Raw genomic sequence first — 12,150 nt, forward strand, 5'->3', positions numbered from 1 at the left:
GATAGCCAGAAGTTCCTTGTCAGTAATCGTGTAATTGATTTCAGGAGGCGAGAATTTGCGGGACCAAAATGCCACGGGATGCAACTGATTGGTTACCGGGTCCTTTTGTGATAGAACTGCCCCCATGGCAAGGCTTGAAGCATCAGTTTCCACGATGTAGGGGAGTTCGGGGCGAGGGTGTTTTAAGATTGGTGCAGAGATAAATTTAGTCTTCAAATCCTGGAAAGCTTGTTCCGCCTCGGTAGACCATTCAAAACGTTTGTTTTTCTTTAACAAGGCAGTGATGGGCTGGACTATTCGAGAGAATTCGGGGATAAACCTGCGGTAAAAGTTAGCGAAGCCTAACATGCTTTGCACACCTTTTACGGAGGATGGTGATGGCCATTTGAGAACTGCATCGACCTTCTTTGAATCCATACGCACTCTTCCAGGTGATAATATGAATCCCAAGAATTCAACTTCAGTCACGTTGAAAACACATTTTTCCAACTTAGCGAAAAGTTTGTGTTGACGCAATCTTTCGAGGACCATTTTCACGTGTTTCCGATGTTCAGATTCCGATGAAGAATAAACGAGGATGTCGTCAATGTAAACAACAACACATACATCGATGAGCTCTCTGAGGACATCGTTCATAAAATATTGAAAGGCGGCCGGGGCATTGCAAAGTCCGAAGGGCATGACCTGATATTCAAATAGCCCATACTTGGTGCGGAAGGCCGTCTTCCATTCATCGCCCTCTTTTACTCGTACCAAGTGGTAAGCTCCTCTAAGATCCAGCTTTGTATATATGCATGCTTTTCTGACTTGGTCCAGGAGTTCAGGGATCAAAGGTAACGGATATCTATTCTTAACGGTGATCTGGTTCAGGGAGCGATAATCGATACAAGTTCTAAGGTCTCCTTCCTTTTTTGGAACGAAGAACAAAGCTGAAGAAGCAGGGGACTTGGAAGGACGAATAAACCCATTTGCCAGGTATTGATCCAGGTATTGTCGAAGGTGAAGGTTCTCAGGCTCGGTGAGGGCATAAATTCTACTGCAAGGAGGAGTAGATCCAGGTATCAGGTCTATCTGGCAGTCATAAGACCTATGAGGAGGTAGAGAGTTAGCCTGATCCTTCCGGAAAACATCTTGGTATTCTAGGTATTCGGGAGGTAACTGGGGAGTCTCTGAAGAAATTGCGGCCAGTGCAACACCAGGTGGAGGGTGACAAGTAGAGACACATTCTGGAAACTGGACCGTTCTTGCTCGCCAATCGATCAGAGGATTGTGTTTCTCTAACCAAGGTATTCCTAGAATAATCTGAAACTGAGGGGCCTTGATCACATCGAACACGATCTTCTCATGGTGTCCAACTTGACTTACTAGCGTCACCTCTTGAGTGGTATGCGTTACTGGCCCGGAGGCTATCTCCGTACCATCCACCGTAGTAATGACGTCCTTTACAGCCTTGGGAGAAAGAGTTAGATTCATCCTCAAAACCATTTCATGATCCACATAATTGCCGATGGCACCGCTGTCGACGTAAGCTTCAATTGCATGTAATCGATCCGGATTATCAGGGCTAATGAGGACCATAGGTATCACGAAATACGAGGTCACGGAACTGGTTTTCACGCTCGGCAAGAGGACCTCTATTCTTGTCGGGCGAGGTCGTTTCCCTGCTCAGAGTTTGTAACTTTGGTAACTGCAGCTCCTACTGCCTTCTTGGCAGGTTTCACCGGACAGTCTCGAAGAAAGTGCCCTGAGTTTCCGCAATATAGGCATAATTGCAACTGTTTCCTCCTTTCCCGCTCCCTTTGTGTTAGAGGACCTTTCAGACCCCCTATTTGCATGGGTTCCCCGGAGTCTACTCCTTTGGAAGGAGTTGGCGGTTTGGAAAATACTCGAGCATCAAACTTGGAATGATCGGCCTTCCTGTTCTGCAACCTGTGATCTATTTGAACGACCAAGTCTATATAATCCGAACAGTCTTGTGGGGGATTCACTACTTGGGCTAAAACGTCTTTGAGCTCTCCACGTAGACCTCTATAAAACAGCGTAATCCTTTTGTCCTCAGGCCATTGAGTTTCCACTATTAGTCTATTGAAAGATGCAATATAAGCCAAAAGGTCTTGATTACCCTGTCGCAACGAAAGAAGCTCATTGTCCAAGGCCTGCCCCTGTGAATGTCTTGCGAACAGTTTTTCCATACTAAGCTGAAAGGCTTGAAAATCATGGAGAACCGGATCATCTTGATTAACTAGAGGGATCGACCAGTCTGCCGCATTGCCACTAAGGTACGAAAGTACAAAAGCTACTTTTGCTTGATCAGTTGGAAAGGCTGCTGGCCGGCATAAGAAGTGCAACCGGCACTGATTGATAAATACTGCAAACCTCTTTGGGTCACCAGAAAATCGTTCGGGCGGAGCCAGAGGTACATTCCCAGGTAGGTTGATCTGCACTGGATTCATAGAGGATGTTGAAGGAAGATTTGCCCCTGATGCGGGTAACGGGGTCTGTCCGGCTTGTGACTGTAGCACTTGTCTAGCAAGATTGTCTGTTCTCTCCTTGGAAATAATTAGTTCCCTTCTTAGAGCATTCGTTTCCTGACGAGCTGCATGCACTTCTTCCAAGTAACCGGGCTAGGGGGTCAGTATCCGAGGTTTCCATAGCGCCTGGGCGAGAGTTTTGCGGTAGGCTTTGCGTTCTGTAACGCTCACCTGATTCTCGCAGAGGCGCCGGTCTTGACTGGGCGACTACTGTATCTTCAAAGGTGATGTGTAGCACCCGGTTGGCTCTTTGGGCTGGACCTCTGTGCACTGTATGCCTGACGTGTAGAGTAAGATGTCTGCAGATAGAAAATATGGGGTTAATAAACTGGGGTTATTGGGGTGTCCCTATCTCTTTCCTCTCCTGTAGACCCCCAAAGGTTAACGCTCTCACCTTAGGTAAGTGAATGCCGAGCTCTCCATCTGCCTCGAGGCAGGGTGCTGTAACCAGTTTCTTCACTGGATAGGTAGCGCAGGCCTCTTGACTTCAGAGGACTGCTGTCCGTCGTTTACTGCACGAACGGTAAGTTTCGAGTCATTCAAATGTCTTTAAAGTCTTTAGTAATGATGTCTCTTGTTTTGCAGGGTTCCGGCGATGGCGGATGACGGGCTGAAGTGAGTTGAAGATGGAGCCCGTGTGATGAATAGAAGCGCCTGGAAGCACGTAAGTAAGCGCTTGTTGCCTGCTTCACTATGCGCTCTAACTGTCTTTTTATTTTGCAGGTACGAGTTCGGAGCGGCTGCAGGGTGCCGGAATACCCACTGGATTAGATGTGGAAAGGCCTGTTTATGAGCCTGGTGCCACTGGCGCCAGGACTGGGTCCAAAAGGTCCCAATTGGGACTGGTTGGCACTCGGAACCTGGGTTATGGATCTGCTTCCAAGGGAGTTGGGAAAACCCTGACCTTTTGGAAGCAGAGATCATGACAACTGCTATGGGAGCCTATCTAAGATAAGGAATACGTCGGAGGACACAATCCCTTCGAAGAACAAGTTACTTCTTACCTTGTAACGTTCTTTCGATGGGATGTTCCTCCGGCGTATTCCTCATCGACCCTCCCATCCATCTCCGCAGTACTACTTCCCTTGCTGTTGCAGCTTACACTCCTTCAGGGTGATTAGTCTAGTCCAGAAAGAATTATTGTGGGCTACAAAACGGAACTGAGCAACGGACGCTGCGTGCAGCCTTTATAGGCAGGATGACGTCGACGTCGATACGGCGGCTGTCGAGGGACATCGACTCGGCGGACGTCGACGTGCAGCACCCACTAGAGAGAAAAAAATTCCGAGGCCAGCAAAGCTGGAAAGAGATCTCTAAGATAAGGAATCCCGGAGGAACATCCCATCGAAAGAACGTTACAAGGTAAGAAGTAACTTGTTCTTCTCTGATATACTGTTCCTTTTTGTCATTGTGTACCTGGATGATATACTGATTTACTCCAAGCACCCCCAGATTCATCAAGAGCATGTAAAAGCAGTCTTACAACGTTTACGTGAAAACAAACTCCTGGTCAAACCCGAAAAATGTCTTTCATGCCCAAACCGTTCATTATCTTGGATTTGTGCTCAGCCCCAAAGGAATAGGAATGGATCCAGGCAAGATAGACTCCATACTGTCTTGGCCAGCACCCACCACTGTGAAACAGATTCAATTCTTTCTGGGACTTGCACATTTCTACAAAAAGTTAATTCCCACATTTTCTAACATAGTGCATCTCATAGTGGCACTTCTAAAGGATACACCATTTAAATGGTTTACTGCTCAAGAGAAGGCCTTTCAACAACTAAAACAAAGATTCACTGAAGGTCCCATCCTGGCTCAACCCGACATAGATCGTCCCTTCTTGGTGGAAACGGATGCTTCTGACTATGCCATTGGGGTGGTCTTAAAACAAGAATTTGAAGACAAGATGGAACATCCTATCGCCTACCTATCCTGCACCTTGACTCCCAGTGAAAGCCATTATTCCGTCCTGGAGAAGGAGTTATTGGCCATCCGACAAGCCTTCTCCGACTGGCGCCATCTACTCTTGGGTGCTAAACATCCAGTGCAAGTACGAACAGATCATCGAAACTTGCAAGTCCTACAGTAACTGGAATGCAGAAACGGTCGCCAAGCCCGTTGGGCTTTTTTTTTTGCGCAGTACCAAGATTCTCGAACTTAGCTCGATCAGCTTTTCTATTCTGAAGTCGGTGGTCTAGCTGGACCACTAAGTCTATATATTCTGCGCAATCCTGAGGTGGTTTCACAACTTGGGCCAAAACATCTTTGAGTTCACCCCGAAGTCCACGATGAAATAATGTAATTCGCTTTACCTCTGGCCATCCGGTTTCCACCACCAACCTATTGAAGGCTGCGATATAAGTTAGCAGGTCCTGGTTTCCTTGTCGTAGGGATAGAAGTTCGTTATCCAGGGCCTGTCCCTGTGAATGTCTGGCGAATAGTCTTTCCATGCTCAATTGAAAACCCTGAAAATCCTGAAGAAGGTGGTCATCCTGGTTGACTAATGGAATTGACCAATCCGCTGCGCTGCCACTAAGGTATGACAGTACAAAGGCTACTTTGGCTTGGTCGTTTGGAAAAGCTCCTGGTCTGCATAAAAAGTGCAAGCGGTATTGGTTCATGAACACGGCAAACCTTTTCGGGTCCCCAACAAAGCGTTCGGGTAGAGCTAAAGGAATGCTCCCTGGTAGAACCACTTGCACAGGGCTGCTTGATGAAACGTCGGTTGAATTCCCCCCAAGTCCAGGTAGCGTGTTTGCCCGGCTTGGTTTTGCAGCAGTTGTCTGGCAAGATCATCAGTGCGCTCCTTTGACACAATCAGTTCTCTCCTGAGGGCATTAGTTTCTTGGCGCGCGGGGTGCACTTCTGCCCTAAGTTCTCCTAACAATTGGGCTAGTTGGTCGGTTTCTGAGGTCTCCATTACGCCCAGGTGGGGATTTGTAGATAGGCTTTGTGTTCTGTTACGCTCACCTGGTTCCCACAAGGGCGTCAATCGGACCCGGACAGCTGCGGTCTCCACCAACGTGATGCGTAGTGAAGAGATGACAGTCTGGACTGGGCCGCCTAATCTTGTCTGCTGGACTCGTAGAAGTATTCTCCTGCAAGTGGAGAAAGGGATTTAGCCACCCGTGGACTTTAGTGATGGCCCCCCCAACTGTTCTCGTTCTCCCCACTAATCACCTCCGATATCCCCTCTTGGTAACCTCACCTTATGTTTTTAAATGATGAGCTCTCCATCCTGCATGGCATGCAGGGGCGCGCAGATACCAGTTACTTCACTGGTTTGAAGGTACTGGAGGAGTTCCGGAGGAATATTGACTCCAGTGTCTGTAAAGTTCAAAGAGTTCAATATGTCCGATGTTCACTCTTGTTCCATTCCCTCGTTAGGTTGCAGCTGGGTCCAAAAGAATATTGCCTGGAGGCAGCTGATGGCGTTCAGGTAAGAGTCTGTATTACCAAACACTGTCCGGTAAAAGTTGCATGAGTTTAACTTGCTGTTTTCTCTCCCTTTATAGGTGCGGCATAGAAAGATGCGGCGAATTAAAGGAGAATACCTCCGGTGGTTAAGCAGGTAAGCCTATGGTGGCAAAGAGATTGTCTTTGTCGGTTTTCTCTGCTCACCTTGTAATTCCTTTTGTTTTCCCCCCAGGTGCTGGGTTTCGACGAAGAAAATGATGGAGGCAGCGCCGAGTTGAAAGATGAGGTGGACTGGTGAGTATAACGCGGCGCTGCTGCTGGCGAAGCGACGCGTGCTGAAATAATGTCCTTTCCAGGCTCGGAGATGTGCTGGGTCCGGAATCAGGTAAGGAATCAAATAATGTCTGTGATCTAACCTCTTCTCCTTTCTTTTCCTTTTGTCTAGGAGCTCCGGATTCGAGGCGGGCGTGGCAGAAGACTGGATGCTGACTTGCAGACACGGTGAGCGTCACGCTGCTGGATGCAGAATAACACGAAGCATGAGCTGCTGTTCGGGCGTGGTTTAAATAGCCTGCAAAGTAGTCCCAGGTAAGAAGTTCCCCAGAACCACACCCGAGTAAAAAATAGTCCCTGTAATAAAATAGTCCCATCCAGGCCTCACGTTGGCTTGGACTCATTTGCAGCATGGTCTGCATAAGGTAAGTAAAGTCTATGAGCCTGGCGCCTATGCCGCCAGGACTGATTTCTATGATGAGCCTGGCGCCTAAGGCGCCAGGACTGAATCCAAACAACCCCCAGCCGGGGCTGTTGGGGTTTTAATGATTATCTGGATGCCTGCTCCCGGGGCTGATGGACTCGATCCGGATGCCTGGGGGTAGGCATCATAACAGCTGTCAAGTGGTTTGTAGCAGCCCTAGCTTTGTTTTTTAAAGTCTGTTTTTTATAGTCTAGAGCTATTGCTTTGTTTTTAGATATCATGCAGAACAAAATGTGTTTGGCTTTACAAACACGCCTTCGCATATCAATTAAAGCTTTCTTAGGAGGATTATGCTTTAATCTATACCTCTGGCGTCATAGGGTTACTTTCTCCTGTAAGTCTGTCAATTGTTTTCCTTTTTCACTATCTGATACATCTACCACAAATAACCGCTTAGCAGCACCACCCCTTTAATAGCTGGGAGCCATCACCCTGACGCTTGGCGTGTTAACATGTTTAGAGGTATGTAGGTCAGGCAATGGTTTATTATGAGTCCTGTAAAAATGGTTCTCTGCACAAGTCCGTTTGCTTACACCATTTGGCCCTGAGCGAGAAAGATCTAGGGGATTAGGGGGATCATTTAACCTACAAACAACTTAGGCGTATACAAATTCTTCACAATCTGTTTTTAAGGGGCCGCCTGTAATAACTATAATAGGCTCTTTTACAGGGGAGTCTATAATAGGCTGTTTTATAGGGGAGTCGATAATTATTATAACAGTTTCAGAATCAGGGACTGTTAGTACACCTGATACCGCCGAGACCTGTTCTAAATTTTGGAGAATATCAGCATCCCTCTCGCTGTTGGGGATTGTGGTGAATATGTATGGGGTGGTGTAGGGTCTCCACAATCCGGAGACCACAGCCTAGTGATGGCAGGTGTTGTGGCTAAAGGGGTTCTGGCCTTTAAAGATGAAAACACATGAGGTGGGGTAATCTCGCCACAACCTATACATCTCAACCGCTGCCTATCAGCAGCTGGGACTGTAGGGGTTGTAGACTTCACCCGGGGCAGTGTAATTTTATCACAGCTAACAGACTGGGGCTGAGGGTCACCGCCGGGGTTACCTGAATACTCCTGGCTTCCACAGTTTCAGAGCTAGGAACATTTAAAACATGTTGAATCCCTTTAGCCCGTACATTTTTTTCAAAGCTAGTTTACTCTTTTTTTTCAAAATATTTTGGAGCCCCACACATTCCTCATAACCCACGGCTGCTGTTGTGTCAAGGTGTTCTGTGTAGGGCTGGCCTGTTTTCTTCACACAAGTCATTAGTGGGGCCGCAGACGTCATATGCGCAACACCTTTATCCTTCTGGGCAACACTAGACCGTAAAAATAAGCATAATTAAAAAAAAAATAGATACCTAATTACAAAACTAGAAGCAAAAGTCTGATTCCTTATAACCATACAGCATCCTAAACACTAATACATGTTTCCCTCTAAACCATCCAAAACCCATAAAAACCATAGAATTTAAAAAAAGATGATTTATCTATGTGATTACATCCTAGATACACATATAAACCTGTATAGCTGCAACAAAAAAAAATGTTGTCAGCAAGTAGCAAGCATGAATAATTTACCATGCGTATTGCCCCCTGGATATTTCCTTTTCACGGTCCCCTCACCTGTTATCTTTACACAAGCCGCTGCCGGGGCCGCAGAGGTCATATGCGCGATACCTTTATCCTTCTGCGCAACAGTAGACCCTAAAAATAAGCATGATAAAAAATAGATACATAATTACAAAACTAAAAGCAAACGTCTGATTCCTTATGACATACATCGCCCTAAAGACAAATACATGTTTCCTTCTAAACCACTCAAACCCCATAAAAAACCTAAAATATATATATTTTTTTTAAAAAGAAGATTTATCTATCTGGTTACACTCTACATACACCTATAAATCCGTATAGCTGCGAAGAAAGATTTTTTGTTAGCAAACATACAAACTTACAATGTTATCGCCCCCTGAACGCTTCCTTTTCAGGGTCCCCTCAACACGTTCTGCTCCACCAGATAATTGTAAATCTGTATTAAAAACATTATAACATTAATCCTTACTTACACACTGCCATCCAAACACCCCCACTCCCATCCACACACACACACTCGCACTGCCATACAAGCACCCCCACACACAGCCACACACACACACACTCACCCCCACACACTAAAGGTTATACAATAACAAGGCTCATTACCTTTCACACACACAGCTGTCTTTTTCACAACTTTAGAAAGTGCAGTATTCACATGCTTTCGCTTCTTAGTATCCTTTTTGCCATAGGTGTGATCTGCTGTAATGTTAATACAAAGCATACATTTTAATTCATGTGTGTTTACACCTTACATTCTACATAATCCTCGCTTTTAAAAGGTTTGTAGTATTGTACACACCGTTGCTATTGCATTACAAAATATTATAAATATTATACACAATCAGTTCAAATACTGTACTAATAGAACTTCCACTTCATAAAAATAATAGGTTTCTGTACCGTGTAAATAAAAGCCGTTTTCAACAAGAATATTATTAATTAAGTAAGCTTTCTGAATCTGTAAGCGGTTCTGGGAACACAAAAAAATAATCTGTATGGGACTATGCTTGTAATAAAACCAGCTTAAACCCTTTCCAATGCCATCATTCTTCAGTTCTTCTAAGAAAAAACACACAAAAATATTTACATAATACACTTTTCTAAATACACAAACCACCTTGTGTCTTTACACAGTGTAACATTAACCCAGCAGCCAAGCACATACACACAATATCCTTTAAAGGCTGCAACAGGCCCATTTAAAACGAACCTTGTTAAACAACCTTGTATTTTATTACCTTTTAAAATGCAGTCTTGCTGATCTTTTTCGGCATCTGCTTCTAAATTTTAAAAAGAAATACTGTATGTTATTAACAATAATAAGCTCCTGTGCCACCCTGGATTCAGCTCTTTCAGTTTCGTGTTCGGCCCACATTTACATTAGTCGGCAGTGTTTACTCACCGTGCACCATTCAAAGAGCTCATAGGCCTCGCCACCGCTGCCCTAAACTAATCAATATTATAAATAGCATAAGCAAATACATCTTCTTTTACAAAGACCAGAGCGTGCGTGGCTCAACAAACACGTGCTAAACAGCCTTATGTCTTATTACCATGTAAAACACAGCCTTCCTGATCTTTTTCAGCATCTGATTGCAAATTAAAACAAATAGTGTATCTTATTAACAATAATAAGCTCCTGTGCCACCCTGGATTCAACTCTTTCAGTTTCACGCTACCTGTCCACGTTTACATGAGTCTGCAGTGTTTACTCATGGTACCCTTTTCAAAGAACTCAAAGGCCGTCCTGCTGCAACATTAATTCCCCACATATAAAACAAAAGACACATATTACCTTAATCTATGAATTTTGTAAAGTCGATGTTATCCTAAAAACGACGGCGCTTCATATCCCTACATTAAAAGGAATTAATCAATAACTATGCACATAAAAAAAAGATTTAAAACATGCAAACAACAAATTAAACTTACTTCTTTTCCAGAATCCATGGCAGCTTTATTTCTAACAGACAGACTCACACGTCTGAAAGAAAAAGAGTGTCTGCCCATTACCGTTATATATATATATATATTAGGCCTGTTTAATATTTAGCCTGACACCCCACAGTATCAACTATGTACATAAAACGCATATAGTCAGAGACACACAACCAGGCTCTTACATTTAAAGACGTGGCCTTCTGCAAATAGTACACGTGTAACCTAAGCTACAGATATACCATGACACTGCTTAAAATTCAATGCTCCATCGAAATCGGAACTGGATGGCTTGTTCTACAAACATGAGCCAAATGTTACACATCACAGCGCGTCATAAATGTGGCTAATTTCCACGACGCCACTAAGCTTCTATAAATACCAGAGTGAACTCTGCAACGGCGGGCTGTTTCTTCCATGAAGCACAGAACAAAACTTTGTAGCACTTAAGTCTTATGACAGCGCAGCTCAGCGTTTCAAAAATAACCTATGAATAGAATTCACAAACCAGATACACACACGACTACCACTTTAACATAATATGTTTTCTCATTTTCATTAATTTGTACACGTTTATAACTCTTAAGCTTTTATTTTACCCTGCTTATTTCTAAAAACCCACACACCACACCATACCATACCACACAACGCCCCAACCCAAACACACACACACACACACACCACACCATAACCAAACCCAACCCACACCAAACACACAAACACACACCACACCTCACCATACCCACACCTCACCATAACCAAACCTAACCCACACCACACCCACACCATAACCAAACCCAACCCACGCCATACCAAACACACACACACCACAACCAAATCCAAACCAACCCACACCACACCAACACACATACACACACCCACGCATAACACCATAACCAAACCTAACCCAACCCACCCCACACTACACCAAACACACACGCTCACACCACACCATAACCAAACCAAGCCCACACCAAACACACACCACCACACCCAACACACACACACACACACATACCCACACACTACACCACACCATAACCAAACCCAACACACACCAAACACACACACACATCTCACCCCACACACAATACATACTCCAGAACACACCCACCCCCATACACACCACAATCCAACACACACACACCACAACCCAACATACCCATACTAACTAAAAGCGTTTAACACACTATACCAAAACTTACACGTTTGGAAGATTTATTTCATAATTGAAGAGTTCCACATCCATTCCAATCATATGATCAGAACATGCATACTAGTGCAGTCTCCAGCAGCGCTGTATAACTCGCTCCAGAGCTCCTTCTCTATATATACAACTCACTCCGCCCCTATGGGAGGGAGCATAACTACATCATCCCCACAACGCCCCCCGGCCTGCCCCCTGACATCACAGCTTCATGCCTACATCATCTCTCAGAGCCCTGGGCCTTACCTACACTTCCTCGGTCGTGCACCGGCCTGGGAAGGTCCAACACCTCTCTACGACCTTCCCACCTTCTCTCCACACCAATTACTACATGGGCCAGTCATACCCTTCACACACAGCCTGCAGGGGCACCTTCCGGTTACAACACCTTTGGCCTAGGCCTTCTAATATCCACTGAACTTACGGGGAACCCCCATAATGTCACTATTACATTAGGCATTAGGGGAAACTTCAGGGACAATGCCGTGATGTCACACCCCCTGCTGTGCTATGCCTAGCCCCCAAAATCATGGCTCACCCCATGGCATCACTTCCGGGCAACGCCCTTTCCTAGGGCTGCACTTCCGGAACACACCGCATGACTTCACTACAGCATCGGGACATCCTGTAGGGAGGGACTTCCGCCAGCACAGAACTCCCAGAAGGGTGGGACATCCGGTAGGGTGTGGAT

At 45.3% G+C, this 12,150-nt stretch overlaps 1 protein-coding gene and 1 long non-coding RNA gene across 2 annotated transcripts in view; one reads left to right on the forward strand and one right to left on the reverse strand.

Annotated features, from left to right (window-relative positions):
* The window catches only part of HGSNAT (heparan-alpha-glucosaminide N-acetyltransferase), a 2,225,524-nt gene that overhangs the window by 1,770,975 nt on the left and 442,399 nt on the right, over nt 1-12,150 (forward strand). The window lies entirely within an intron of this gene.
* Nucleotides 8,672-9,594, reverse strand: LOC138527311 (uncharacterized). Its single transcript, XR_011283884.1, has 3 exons — nt 9,553-9,594; nt 8,918-9,013; nt 8,672-8,744 (listed from the first exon to the last, which is right to left on the reverse strand). It is a non-coding gene; the product is annotated as an uncharacterized lncRNA (long non-coding RNA).

Source organism: Ambystoma mexicanum, chromosome 14, assembly GCF_040938575.1.
Source record: "Ambystoma mexicanum isolate Mex_15411 chromosome 14, UKY_AmexF1_1, whole genome shotgun sequence".
NCBI lineage: Eukaryota > Metazoa > Chordata > Amphibia > Caudata > Ambystomatidae > Ambystoma > Ambystoma mexicanum.